Raw genomic sequence first — 9,497 nt, forward strand, 5'->3', positions numbered from 1 at the left:
ACCTAAGGCAGTGTATCCTGTCACGCAGTAGCCTTAGGATCCAGGGCTACCTGGGGCAACCTGTACTTGTACTCATCCTTTGCCCCAGCACATTTTATTGTCTGTTCCCTTCTTCCTTCCCACTGTGATCAGACCTCTAAAGACTCTGTCCTGTCCCCACACACCAAGACAGAGATTTTTATTTGCAAAAGGGATCACCATAGTTAGAGGTGGGTTCTTGCCCATTGAAGAAGGACAGGAGAAGGTGAGGAGGGGACTGGAGCACTAGGAAGGAGACACCAAGAAATCTCTGATGAGCAGGGCACAAGGAGCCAGTCTTGCATGTACATCAGACACTTGCCCCTGACTAACATTTCCTTTTTCTTTCAGTCATTGAATAACTAGTTTTAAACAACCTCCCCTGAGTCCCAAAAAGGTGTTGTTTGATTGCAGCTCTACAAAATATTCCCTCCACTTTTGGAGCAAGGAATTTATAAATATTACCTTGGCTTTCATGTGCTTGCAGTGAACTCTCTCATAAATCATGACTTGGGGCTCCTTCCCTCCCAGACTATAAAAAGCACACTTCTAACTCGCAGGTTTCCAATTTTAAATCAAACATAGCCCAGCCCTCTTGGCTCCCATTTATCCTTATAAAATCCAATGGCTTGTCCAAAGGCTCCCAGAATCAGTTAGCTAAAAATGACCCATAGTTCCCACTGCAGAAATACAACATCAGAACTTCCATATGGGTGGGAATGCCACATGGCAAGTGAAGTGCTGGGACATCTGAGTTGTATTTCTCCACAAAAAAGGAAAACAATAACAAGTCAAAATCAAATACTGTCTCTGAGAAGGTCTGGCCCAACCCATATGCCATCCTCCCCATCATCCTGCTTTTATGGGGTTATTTCTATAGCAACAGGTCTTCAGATCTGGACTGGGCAGGTCTGGGCTGGGTAAAGGAGCTGGGGCTGGAGCCACTGTGAAAGGTCCCTTGAGTCCTTCACACCAGGTACAAGGCTGGGTGTTGGGTGCTAGGTGGAAGGGGGACCTTCCTCAATGGGCAGGGAAGGGAAAATCTTGAAAAACACCTGAAACAATGGCAGGGTTTCCACAACCAGAAGAGAAAGTACATATGGGAACAATTAATGACCTGTAAACACCCTCTCCAGGTCATTCCCTTCTTCTTAGGGCACTTAGAAACATCCATAAAAGGCAAGAAGCTAGGAACTTGGAACAGAAGGGAGGCTAAGTATTAGGTGGGCCAGACCACTTTGCAGGGCCCTGAGACCAACCCACACACCTGAGTGGGGAACCCAGCAGCCAGGAAGTGACAATAGCAGGTCAACCACATGTGGCCCTGCCAGCCTACAGGTAAAGCTCATTGTCCATAGACTTACAGGTCTCCTATAGACCCTATCTGTTGATCTCCCATGGTAGAAGTGGAACCGCCACATGACATATCATCATACCATGATACATTTACCACAGTTGGCATTAACTTGTTTAATCCTCAAAGTATGTTGACATAGTAGCTACTTTTATTGACCCATTTAAAGCAGAGAAGACTTTGATTTCAAGACTTTAAATAACTTCCTTAAGGTCATACATTGGTATGTCAGAATATGGCCCTCCATCTGATTGGCTCCAAGGCTCACATCTCTGCCACTGTGCTGAAGAGACGCTCTCAGCACAATTAGCAGGGCCAATCTAACACGGGTTGTGACTACTGAGAGGGATCATCCTCTGAGAGCTCCATGGGTAAGGCCCAAAAGTGGAGATCAGTGCCAGGAACCATTCATCTAGGCAGAGAAGAAAGAAAAACCAGGACTGGAAAATAGTGTAGGTGGCCTGGGATGAGCACTGTGAAGCTGTCCCCTCCCTGACATGAGACCTCTTGTCTCACTGGCTCACTTGACCTGGCACTGAAGGCCATGCAGATGCCTGGCTGCTGACCTGTGGACATGGAAAGAATTCTGCAGGAGCCCGTGTCTTAGTGACAGTAGATCCTGATCGGCTCACAGTCCTGTGCAGGTGTATCTCCCTGGACAGAATGAGACATTGGCCCTGGTCATTCACTGTGTTCAAGCAGTTCAGAGGTGTCTGGGTTACATTGTTTCTGTTGCAGGAAGAGGCCTCTGTGTCCCACCCAAATGCACATCACAGGGGTAGAGGTAATGGGCAACCAGAAAGATACATGTCTCAGGCCGTGGGTTGAATGATTTCTCCCCAGAATGCATATGTGAGGCTCCTAACTACTGATGACACAGAATATGACCATATTTGGAGATAGGGTCTTTCCAGAGCTAATCAAGTTAAAGTGAGGTCATTAGACTGAGTTCTACGCCAATATGATAAGTGTCCTTATAAGAAAGAGAAATTTTGACAAGCACATACATGCAGGGAAGAGAATGTGAAGATGCAAGGAGAAGATGGAAATCTATACACCAAGGAGAAAGGCCTAGGATTCTCCAGCCCAGTGTTCCTCCTCTGCCAGTACCTTGATTTTGACTCCTAGGCTTTAGAACTTTAAGGTCTACACTCCCATTTTCTAAGTCACCCTTTCTGTGCACTTTGCTACAGCAGCCCCATCAAGCTAATGCACCTGACCCCTTACTCTGGTGCCCAGAAAGGTGGCTGGGGATACGGTCCAGGAATACCCTTTCTCCTGTTCTAGTTCTGCTTTCATACAAATAATACGAGGGGCAATATGTTCTAGTCTAGAGAAGATCAAAGGGTAAAAGAAGGAGGAAAGAGTCGATCCCTAAGGCACTGGGAAAGTCTTTGTACAAATGCTGATGTGACTTTCTGGACTCGAAATTTCCAGTTAGTATTCAAAGCCTGGCCCTGATAAGAACCACTCAGCAACTGTGAAGTAACTTAACCTGTCCTACCTTTACCACTTCCAAGGAAGTAAAGAGTCATTCAAATCCAAAGAACAGACACTGAGCCACTTGCTGCTTCAGGGGCTTATTTAGGTAGTCAGCACTATGGCAGAAGACATCAAGACCAAAATCAAGAACTATAAGACTTCCCCTTTAGACAGCCACTTCCCCAATCAGAACCAGACCAGGAGCTGCTGGCAGAACTACCTGGACTATCACTGCTGCCAGAAGGCAATGACTGAAAAAGGGGGTGATAGCTCTGTCTGCGAGTGGTACCGGTGAGTGTACAAGTCCCTCTGCCCCATATCCTGGGCCGCAGCCTGGGACAACTGCCAAGCTGAAGGCATTTCTCCTGGTGGTAAAGTGGGACCTGGATACATGATGGTCCTACCCTGGGACCCTGAATCATGACTTAACTCACAATAAAAACTGGAAAAGTGTAAAAAAAAAAAAAAAAAAAAAGAAAAGAAAAGAAAGGACAACATATAGTTTATGGCAGCTTGGGTGAGTTCATTCCTCCCTCACACATAAACATCACTTGGCATTATTACCTCAGGGCCTGAGGTTGGTTGAAAACCAGGTTGGGATAAAAATAAAAGCTTGTACAATCCTGAATTAAAATATGGCATCATGAAGTTTATCTGGCCTAATATTCCATCCAGGATAAAAAGCCAAAAGTTGAGTAATTTATATTTCATCAAATGTTACCACTGCAGGTTGTTTGAGGCCAATCATCCAATGGTTGGATAATTCTTATCCTAAGAAAGCTTTTCCTTGCTGAGTCATTCATCTATTTGTCTCCTTCTTTTTACATTCTTTAGATAGAATCTAGAACACCAGAAAGAAGAGTAACTCCTCTATTTGTCAGTGCTTGGCATAGTTGTGCATGGCAGCATGCCTCACATGCATTCTCTCCTCTCCAGGCTAAATAGCATTCATTCTCTCCAGAGTTTCCTATGTGACACACACCTAGGTCCCTCACCACACTGCTAACTTGGCTCTTGACATATGGAAGCTTTTCAGAATCTCTTGATGATGTGTGCCTGGCCTCCAGTGCGGTTGGGTGACCAACACCAATGGCAGGGAGATGACACATTGCTGCTCTGAATAAACGATTTCTGAGAATAAAGCCAGTAGCCCAGCAGACTTATACTCAAATAATTTGCTGTTCATTCAGCAACTAGTGTTGCCCGCTCTGTGCACATATGTATTAGACTTCAAGGAACACAAAGATAAGCAAGACTCACAAGCAATGCCGAGAAGATCAGAAGGCAGATGGCTATAAGACACTATGAAAGCTGGGGAAGTGCACAGGGAGCTCAGAGCGAGAGATGCTGGTATCTGCTCCACATGTCACCAGGCAGAGTGGGTACCTGGAGAGATTTCCTAGACAGGGGACAAGATGATAAACCTATTTTTTCAATCTTGCTGATTTTCAGGTAAATACAAGCACAAGGTTGGAACTAGGCTCAGTTGAAGATGTAAGGTGCCACCTTCATCCATCAGTGGCCACAAAAACCACAGGATGGATGAAGCAGTAGCACAGAGCAAGCAAAGATGGACTCCTAACTAGAGCCCTTAATTCTTAATCTTAACTGGAGATTGACCTTGGTCACCTATAGCCCATTCTCAGAAGACTCCATGTTTCCTTTAAAGCTCTACTGCTGTTATTTTGAATTTTTTTTTTTTTTTTTTTTTTTTTTTTTTTTTTTTTTTAGCAAGAGGCTCCATGCTTTCATTCTGCACTGGGCCCCACTGAAATACAGAGCCAGCCCGGCTCACCAGCACATTTAGTTCCAGCCAGCAGCTGCCACTCTGGGCTGGCCAGTAGCACATAGTCTCTGTCTCCACCAGAGACTCCATCATTTTGTACTGTGGATTGTAGCAAGATCTCTGCTAGGTTTCTGCCCAGAAGACATTTGTCCTTTTCTTTTGTTACCTTCTTTGTCTAGGGAATATGCTGATATTTTCAGGTCATACCCTGAATTGGAGAATGACTATTTTGGTTGTACCAGAGTGTCAAGTGTGGACTTGAGAGAACTCAGATACCAAATGATACTTTACTTCCTGCCTCAAGCAGAGCTGGCTGGTTAGGCTGGGCTGAGCCAGTGCCTGGTCCCCAGATTCTCCCTGGTCAGAGCAACCTCGAGGCTCCAGAGTTTTTCCCTTGGAGATTCTGGCCAAGATGTGAGATATGATTGGGAAAGAGGTCATACTAAGCCAGACTATGAAATCAGCCTGGCTGAAGTCGGTCAACCTTTCCCCAGTGCCCTGTCTTCCATCTCACCGTTAGCCTAGCGAAAGGGGCCAACAGGGCTCATGTTAAAGGATAATGATTTCACTGCCTGAGAAAGATAACACTCTATAGTGATTATGTTAACGCTTTTCAGTTCAGCAAGAGGGATTAGGTAGAAAATGGTAGAGTTGTTCTTTTCCAATAAGAACTAAATAGTTGTAAACAAACAAAAATTATCTTGAACATCAACAGAGAGGACTCTGATTTGATATGAAGAAGAATTTCGCAACAGCTCAGATTTGGAGTTGACCATCAGGGAAAGCAAATCAAAGTAAATTTAACCTGCACAAGAGCTTTGTCTAGATGGAATAAAAAGCACCTTTGTATTCCCTAAAGTCCCTATCACAGGGCTTTGCAAGGAAGGCTTTTTCTATAGAGGCTAATAATGGACAAATGAATGCCTGAACCTAGCCGTGAAAGCTTTTTAAGGCTGTCCCAGGAGACACCATCCGCTTTTCCAAGAACTAGGCTATCCAAATAAAAATCTTGGTTTAAATTCACCTTCCAAATTTTAAAGAGAAATGTTTAGCTCCTGACTCTGGCATCTTGGTGGCCTTATGCAAGTCCCAGTTCTGCATAGTCATAACTTAAAAAAATAAAATAAAATGGTGCTCCCAAAGAGTCTCAGGGGAAAGAGTAAGACTTTATTTGTAATCCAAAATTTGTGAGGAAACTCTAGTTCTGTCTTCAAGCAGAGGTTTCCACTGAAAAGGGAACAAAAACATGCAAAGTGGTTTTGCAACAAATAAACCTCAGTTAAAAACAAAACAAACAAACAAAACCTCTGCAGAGATGTAAAGAAACTCCAAAGGACAGCAAGAAGAGAATTCTCTAGTCCAGAACATAGGAACCTCAACCAGACAAACGGAATATGATGCAGGAATTTGTCCCTTAACCATTCTCACTTCCAACCCTTCATCCGCTCCCTGCAGGTGAGGGCGGCAGGTAAAAAAGGCACTTCTCTCATGTGTCATGATCTTTATTGTTATACATTCTTTCTCCACAACAAATGCGAAGCTACACTGATGGTGCTTGAGGAATGAATAATCAGATACTTATTTCATGTTTTTCACTCATTCATTCACCAATCTAACAATTATTTGTTGACTGTCCACTACATGCCAGGTGCTGTGCTGTTTATTAGGTGGGGTAGAAAGCCTCTTGCCTTCAGGTAGAGTTTAGTACACACATGTAGGCATACCATATGCATCTTAGAATTAAAATAGCTCTAATATGAGATCTAAGAGAGGAACAAAGATGTTTGGTACATTCATAATTGCACAAGCTATATATATATATGTATATATATAGTACATACACATAGCATAGTATATATACATACATATGTGTGTGTATATATATATATATATACATATATATATAGTATATATATATATATGCCTGAAAGGCAAAAACTTCAGTTGTGACTAGACTTTAATAGGAGCTAAATCTTCCACTTCCTGTTTTACATTTGATGGTTATAAGACCTTCACATACGCCTGCTTCTGGCTCGATACATTCCAAATTTCTTTTTTCCTCCAATACCATTCCGAGGCCCAGCATCATGAGATGCAGTCCCGTGGCAAAATTCCACAAGCCCTGGACGCTCATGCCATAGTGTCCGAGGGTGGCAGGAATATCCACGAAGGCATGTCTACATGAGGATAACCTCACATAATGTAACTGCACACAAAGTGACTTCAGACTCTGTAAATTAGAAGGGAAATGGAAAGCAATCCTCACTGAAGTTAAAATAGATCAGTTTTATAGTTACACACACACACACACACACACACACACACACGCACTCACACACCATTTAAACAAATTATGAGCCCCTTCCAGGGTCATGGTGAAGGTTCTACAAAAGAAGACCCTAAAGCAGAAGGCTGAGCTTCATGAGTTTGTTGTCATGATCAATGTGCATCTACAGAGACTGCATTCTGGGAATGTCTAACCATTCCTGGCTGTTTGAGCAGACTTAACTCACATTTTTCCCTGTGAAGCAAAAGTAAACCTCTCAATGGCCTAGATTCCAAGCCCTAAGGCTACAATGGATTTATGTCCAGGAGTTATAAACATGAACTTAAATCAGTCTTCTTCATAAATGCCAATAAAAGACACTGTAACACTAATGTTTTCTTCTAATTTTAAATCTGACCTTCTTTCTTCTCCTATGATCCTCTTCCATTTTCCCTGTGGTTTGGATTTTTCTCTGCAGGAGTTTTATTCTGCATATTTTCTACCTCTAATTTTTGCTGTCTCCAGTAACTTTTGTGATATTTCTCATTTGTTTTCTGTCTACTCCTTACTCTGTGTGCATGCACATGCATGTGTGTAGTGTGTGTTTGTGTATACTGTGTGTGTTTGTGTGGTGTGTGTGTGTGTGTGTGTGTGTGTGTTTCACTGGGGATTGAGCCTCAGGTGTTTACACTGAGCTACATCCCTGGCCCTTTTTGATTTTTACTTTGAGGTAAGTTTTTGCAAAATCACCGATGTTAGGCTTGAAGCTGCAGTTCTGCCTACATGTCCCAGAGTGGATGGTATTGAAGGTGTATACCCCACACCTGGCCAGTCTTCACTCTTTTTAAGATCTTTCCTTGCCATACCTCTGATCTCCTCATCTGTATTATCTGTAATACCTAGTATATGTTCTGGTCCTTATTCATACTTTTGGTTTCTCACACTTTACATGTGTGTTCAATTTATTTCACTTAAAAGTATTGTTTCAAGGTCCATCCATTTACCTACAAATGTCTTGAGTTTGTCCTTCTTTATGGCTGAGTAGTACTTCATTGTACAAAAAACCCACATCTTCTTCAGCCGTTCATTGGTCAGTGGTGTTTGAGCTGTTTACAATGTTTAGCTATTATATAATGTGCTGCTATATACACGGGTGTGCATACATTGCTATGGTGTGATGCTTTTAATTCTTTTAGGACAATACCAAGAAGGGGAATAGCTGGGTCAAATGGGACTTCTAGTTTTAGTTTTTTGAGGACTCTCCACCCTGATTTCTACAGTGGTTGCACCAGTTTACATTCCTACCAACAGCTCAGCAGGGCTCCACGTTTCCCACAGCTCTGTCAGCATTTGTCATTGGCTGATTTCTTGATAACAACCATTCTTTCTGGGGTGAGATGGGAAATACGAAAGAGAGACAATCACCATTAAGTGTTCGTGATTGTGTCTTTTTAGGGTAGCCTGCTCTACGCTACAGGGGATATTTTCTTTTTCTCCCCCTTTTTCCTACCATTATTTGGCCCAAATTCACCCTGAAGAGCCTATTTCTGCCTACCTTTAATCTACTTTTACTTGGTCCAATTCACTCTGCAGACCCTGTGGTTTTTTTTTTTTCCTCTCTACTTTCAATATATGTGAAAATTTGCAAAAATTTATGCTCATTCCATTCAATTCCTTGTTCAGGACAGAAGAAAACCTAGAAGTCCCTGCTAGAAGGCAGCTGTACCACTCCAAGGCTCAGTAAGAGAAAGAAGAGACAAAATAAATGAAGCTATTGTTCAGTGGGTACCGTGCTCCTGTTTGGGATGCTAACAGTGCTATACTTGATACCACTGAGTTTTACACCTAAAATTCTCAGTTTTATGTTATCTATTTATCATGATACAATTAAACAAAGTAAGACAACGCAGAATGTCCTTGAACCAACAAGTGAACAGTTATGGGTGGTAAATAATATCTAAAAATATAAATGTGGTATATAAACATGCCTCCGCCCACCTATGATGACAGAGAAGGAGCAACTAGTGAGCATGGGATGCTTATTTGTCAATCAATACTACATTTAGAATGCACAAGGAACTTTGAGGGAGATGACATTACGCTGAGTATTGAAGCATGGTTAAGAGTTTGTTTATTGACTGGACCAATCATGTGATCCTTTGAAACACTGCCAGAAAAGCTTGGAGTTCGCTTCTCCTGGTTAAAAAAAAGATACCATCCAGACAACAGACTGGGTTCGGGGGAGAGTGCCACACAAGTGGAAAGGAAGGGCACTCGTAAGGCCAGGCTGCTAGCCGAGGAAGGGGAGAAGGCCCAGAGGGAAGACCAGGAGGTACCAGGGAGGGGTGTGGGGAAGAGGCAGCAGTTCCCATCAGGTCGGCTCAGCAACGGACTAGGAATTACGAACAACTGAGGAAAGGATCTTACTGTTAAGTACTGTGGGAGGGAAGCCGGTCACCTCAGAACTTGCCATCCTGCCCTTACACACCCTGTGGCCCCACTCCCTTCCGGCCTTGGGGAAAATGGAGCTATAAAACTGATAGCCTAGTTCTCGGTTCCTGGATTACAATCACCTGCTTTGGGGAAACAAT

The 9,497-nt window shown here is 43.0% G+C and overlaps 1 pseudogene; it reads left to right on the forward strand.

Moving 5' to 3' along the window:
• The first annotated feature begins 2,972 nt into the window (after window positions 1-2,972).
• LOC101591793 lies at window positions 2,973-3,278 on the forward strand (annotated as a pseudogene).
• Window positions 3,279-9,497: the final 6,219 nt, after the last annotated feature.

This window comes from Octodon degus, unplaced genomic scaffold, assembly GCF_000260255.1.
Source record: "Octodon degus isolate 3935 unplaced genomic scaffold, OctDeg1.0 scaffold00071, whole genome shotgun sequence".
NCBI classification, from domain to species: Eukaryota; Metazoa; Chordata; class Mammalia; order Rodentia; family Octodontidae; genus Octodon; species Octodon degus.